This window comes from Aplysia californica, unplaced genomic scaffold, assembly GCF_000002075.1.
Source record: "Aplysia californica isolate F4 #8 unplaced genomic scaffold, AplCal3.0 scaffold00051, whole genome shotgun sequence".
Classification (NCBI taxonomy): Eukaryota; Metazoa; Mollusca; class Gastropoda; order Aplysiida; family Aplysiidae; genus Aplysia; species Aplysia californica.
This window is the reverse complement of record NW_004797321.1, coordinates 604,787-609,828: the sequence shown is the minus strand read 5'-3', so window position 1 is coordinate 609,828 and position 5,042 is coordinate 604,787. Positions and strand designations below refer to the sequence as shown.

The 5,042-nt window shown below is 40.7% G+C and overlaps 1 long non-coding RNA gene across 1 annotated transcript in view; it reads right to left on the bottom strand.

Annotated features, from left to right (window-relative positions):
* Window positions 1-649: 649 nt before the first annotated feature.
* Window positions 650-5,042, bottom strand: part of LOC118477252 — a 29,196-nt gene continuing 24,803 nt past the window's right edge. The window contains exon 2 of the long non-coding RNA XR_004858248.1: window positions 650-1,567. This is a non-coding gene — a long non-coding RNA (uncharacterized LOC118477252). The remainder of the gene's footprint in view (window positions 1,568-5,042) is intronic.

Genomic DNA, 5,042 nt, shown 5'->3' with positions numbered 1-5,042 from the left:
TTCTTCTTCTTCTTCTTCTTCTTCTTCTTCTTCTTCTTCTTCTTCTTCTTCTTTTTAATTTCTTCTTCTTCCTCTTTTGGCCGGCTCATATGACCTTTCGCACAAAATTCGTCTTCTCAACTTTTAACATTCCCCTCTGCCCATTTACATCTGGTGATCCACACAGCTGTTGCTTATATTTCTCTGGCCCTTTTCCTTCCTCAAATACTTTGAGAGAGAGAGAGAGAGAGAAAAAAAGAGAAATAGAAAGAGGGATAGTAAGAGAGAGAGAGAGAGAGAGAGAGAGAGAGAGAGAGAGAGAGAGAGAGAGTAAGTAAAAGAGAGGGCGGGCGGAGATAGGTGACCGAGAAGAGAAATAAAATTAAAGACTTCTTTTTCGTCCCCTCCTGAACTTACGTTGCGGTGTGAATCCGGCGACGGTGTAGATCCCGATGACGTCACGTGCGTGTGCTCGCAAAGCTGTTTAGTGCAGTTAACAACAGACTAGAAAATATCACAGACACAAGAAGGTCTCGAACCCAGACCATAAACAAAACGTTGATTGTCAAAGCGCTACCAAAGCTGCTCAATTAAGTAAACAGTCAAACACGATTTTAAACAGTTTATGAGTAAAAACAATGAAGCAGAGAAAATGTTCACAAGTAGTTGATTGTCGGCGTAAATTGGTAAGTATAAAAATGCAAAGCTGTAACAGTCCGCGGATAAGTAAAAGAAAAATACTGATATGTTCAGCGTCTTGAAACAGGTTATATAAATACAGGTCTTTCTTTGGCTTTGTTCAATCACAGGCGTTGATTTTGATTTGAAAACAAAATGACTATGTGCTCAAACATGTAACAACAAAATCCCTGTCGACTTATTCAAACACTCCAGCTACAACCGGTCATACAGCTGACCACAAATGTTCTTATAAATGAAATGATGCGTTCGCCACAAGTAGTTAACACAGATACTATGTTTGTTCGGATAAACGATATATTTTAACCACAAAAAAGCTGAAATGTTTGATCGTTTGATCACTTCGTCCACCTGATAATGATTTCCACAGAGCGAGTTAAGCAATTTGCACAATTTTACACTCAAGACGTGTTCTCAAAGGTAATCAGTTGGGGGTTTTTCAGTTTCCTGTTAGAACTTTGGTGATATAAACGAATCTTTGGTAGTTTACGGTGGCACTTCCACTCTCAACAAAGGCAACAATCATTAGATAATAGTCAATAACAGGTTGATCTTTGGTTGTATCAACGAATCTTTGGTATGGTTACGGTGACACTTCCACTCTCAACAAATACAACATCAGTCAGAAAATAGTCAACAATGGATTGAGAGACGTCGATGATGTTGTAATTCTTTGATGTCCCAGAGATCTGTGAGTGTTCACAAACCGTAGAGAGATAACGGTGCGGCCAGAGACAGACGAAGGATATCAGACATGCTCCACAGAACGTAGTCACTCTTCACTGATAGCATCATGGTACACAGGTCAAAGTTCGGGAACAGATCCACGATGGTCAAAGTTCAAGGTCTCTGAAGGGAAGGCTGTTTTCCCGTCAAAGAATCCAAACTGCTGTGGACAAAAGAAACAGAAAACATTAACACATTGGGAAAAAGTTATGGAACAAGTCAGAGTGGTCTCAGGGTTTAGCCAAAAGTTGATAAAACCCTTCAACTACTGTGGGCAAAAGCGAACAGAAAACATTAACACATCAGGGGGGAAAAAGTCAAAGAACAATTTAAAATGAACTCATGAAGTAGCAAAAAGGTCGAACAAATAACCCTTCAGCAATTTTCCCTGTACGCTTAACTGGTGAGCCATTAAAGCCACAACGCAACTGATTTCTAAACCAACGCCCTCGCTTTATTGTATAAGTTCTAGGAGTCGGTGGCTGAAGGGCGCTAGAGGTGGGTCCTACTTATATAACGTCTTTTCTTTCCCTCTGATGTTTCCGTCTGTCTGTCTGTCTTACTACTGCCCTCCACCATACAGCCATTAGCCATTAGTGTGTCGATGTGCTTTTCTTTACTCATACTCAGTTTAAGGAACCATCACAGCTTCTCCTCCCCCTCCCCCTTTCCTCACCCTCAACCCCACCCGCATTATGACGTGAGGGAAAGCTAAGAACAGATTTCTGATCTACAGTGCATCATTAACTGGCCGCTAAACCATCGCTTATTTATCTATAATTGAACCTTGTTCGCTAGACCATAGAGGCCGGTAATGCCCGTAATTATAGTTACAGAGTCAAAGTACTTCTCTTTACTCAAGCAAAACGATCTCTGAACCCAAGAATATATACAAATGGCAAAATCAATTCTTCTGTTGTTCACACACCTCTCCCCCTCCCTAGCCCTCCTTCCATCCCCCCCACCTCCCCTTCCCCGTCTCTGTGCTATCGATTATTCTTGTCTGGTCCGCCGTTTGCCTCTTGTGACGGTCTCGGTGACCTACGGAGTCTGCACTTGTGCTGAACCGTACATATTATGTAGCTCACAGAGTAAACCATCAAATACTACTACTACTACTACTACTACTACTACTACTACTACTACTACTACTACTACCACTACCACTACCACTACCACTACTACTACTACTACTACTACTACTAGTACTAGTAATAATAATAATAAAAGCAAATAACATTTGTATGGCGCACATGCACACATACCCCGCTCGGTAGCGAGCTCTATGAGTTTTACGCTATATTAAATCCCGGCACACCCAAGAGCACCAAGAAACATTCTCGACTTCCTGAGAAGCATACAAAGCAAGCAAAAATTGGGTTCCCATTCCCACTTGAGTGAAGTGAAGGAAAATCACATAAAGTGCCTTTCCGAAGGACAGAACATCCCTGACGGAATTCAAACCAACAATCTTACGGTTATGAGTCCAAGAGCCGTTACGGGCATTCATGGTGTACTGGCTAGGCTGTTCACTGTTGCGTGTAAAACACTCGAGTTTAATTTCCTCTAGGGGATTTAAAGCTATCGTACAGCATATATATCTTTGTCAATCCAGGGGGGGTAGTGTATCTTATTCAGTCAGGGCTGGTTTTAACAGGCAGTGTCGGAGCAGCCCGCCTCCTAAATGATCTAAAGTGTGGCCATTAGGCGTGAAACAATTCCAGCCATTCCAACCAAGACCTTTTCCCACCGAAATCTTCGTTACAGACGCACACTGCGGAGGAAATACCACTGGAATGTGAGCACTGACACACCCTCTCCATAATAAAGGTTGATTACAGCAACAAAGAAGAAATGATAGCACGCGTGTAGGTATGTGTACAATTGTACGAGTGTATGTGTATGTTACATAATATGCATGAGAGTGCAGGTCGTGTGCACGAGTGATGTGTTATGTGTCCGGACCTGTGTGGGCTGTTTAAGAGAACAGCGACTGTTCGAATAGCCAGGAGCAACAAGAGGGTGATGCAACGGTTGGTAATGATGATGTTGAACGTTCAAGTTTTTGCGCCTTTTTCCCATTTCATTATAACTCTTCTAGGGATCGATTAAGCTGGGTTGTCTTTTAAATAGATAAGTACAAGGATTACCCATTTTCACAGTGAGCGCATAATTCAAGCTCTAATAAGCTATTATCTATTTCATATGCGTGGTCGAACTTATTGTGTATTAGTATGAAAGTACTTTGTCATAAACGGTAAACCTATTTGAAAGTATAAAATTAGATACCGACAAGCATATTTTCTCCAGCTTAGAGTATTAAAATTTATTTTGTTATTAATCAATTAAAATGTTGGGTTTTTTTTAACGTTTTCCTGGATATATTTTTGTAACCCCCTTTACTGGGATCACAGACTTTTCAAGAAGACAGAAAAGACGAGGATTCCACAAACGATACTTGAGAGACTGAAGAAAAGATGTTTAGCTTTTTGGGCCCAAGTGCCAGATCTTGTACAGACATTGGCCACCATGAATATCAGTACTATATTATTAGAATTTTGGCCAACATAGCTCTTGACTCAGTCCTATATTAGAACATTGATCATTATTTCTCTCCACTCAGTTACCTAAAATGTGGCAATGCTCTGGTTATTTTCAGTTGACCAAAGATTTCGACTTTTCTGATTTTTTGGCCTGCCTCTATCTCTTGCTCATTTAATTGTTCCGATTACGGTGCGATATTCAAGAACCCTGTCACAACTTATATCATGTACAAAATTGCACCTGTCTCATTCTTACTGGGTTTTTAAAAAATTAAACATCGTTGTAGATTGTTACATTTCATAAAACGAGAGAGGCTTACGGTCTCTCTGACAGCGTGTTTCTTCTACCTGTCGACCCCACGGGAAAATTAAATTCGCATTACATTAATAACATAAATAATCGCCGGAAGAGCAGAACTTTAGCTTGCCGTTGCCAGCCATATTTGATTCGTAGATTTGTAGATAAATGTACATTATACTATACACTATAACATTCACACAGGCACTTGAGAAAGCAGGGGCAAATAGACGTATTAAATCGGAAATTAATACGAGAGCGCACACTGTTCTGGGTAGGTGTGCATGAGTGCAACGCATCTGAAAGTTTACATGTATATGTAATACAATATAAAGTCAATATAAAGTCCGTTAACATATAACCAGTTAAAGGCTGATTTCAACACATGAAACGATTGCCTCGATACCGCTGCCATTTAAAATACTTTGTTCCGAATCACGCGGAAAGCACTGTTAATTATTGCGTTGACAGATGAACCGATGGTTACATAAATGTCACAGAGAGAGAGAGAGAGAGAGAGAGAGAGAGAGAGAGAGAGAGAGAGAGAGAGAGAGAGAGAGAGAGAGAGAGAGGGTTGTCATTCAGTCTGGGATTTTCAGTAGTCCCCATAGACCCCTTATCGCCCATCCGTCTGTCCAGACGGAATGAAGTGTTATCTTTTCTAAGCGTCTGGATTGTAGAGAAAGTCCATGTGCAACTTATTGAAAATACATGTATATTGATCATAGTCAAGAAAAATGTCCCTCTTTCTTGCTCTCTCAAACGATCTCTCTCTCTCTCTCTCTCTCTCTCTCTCT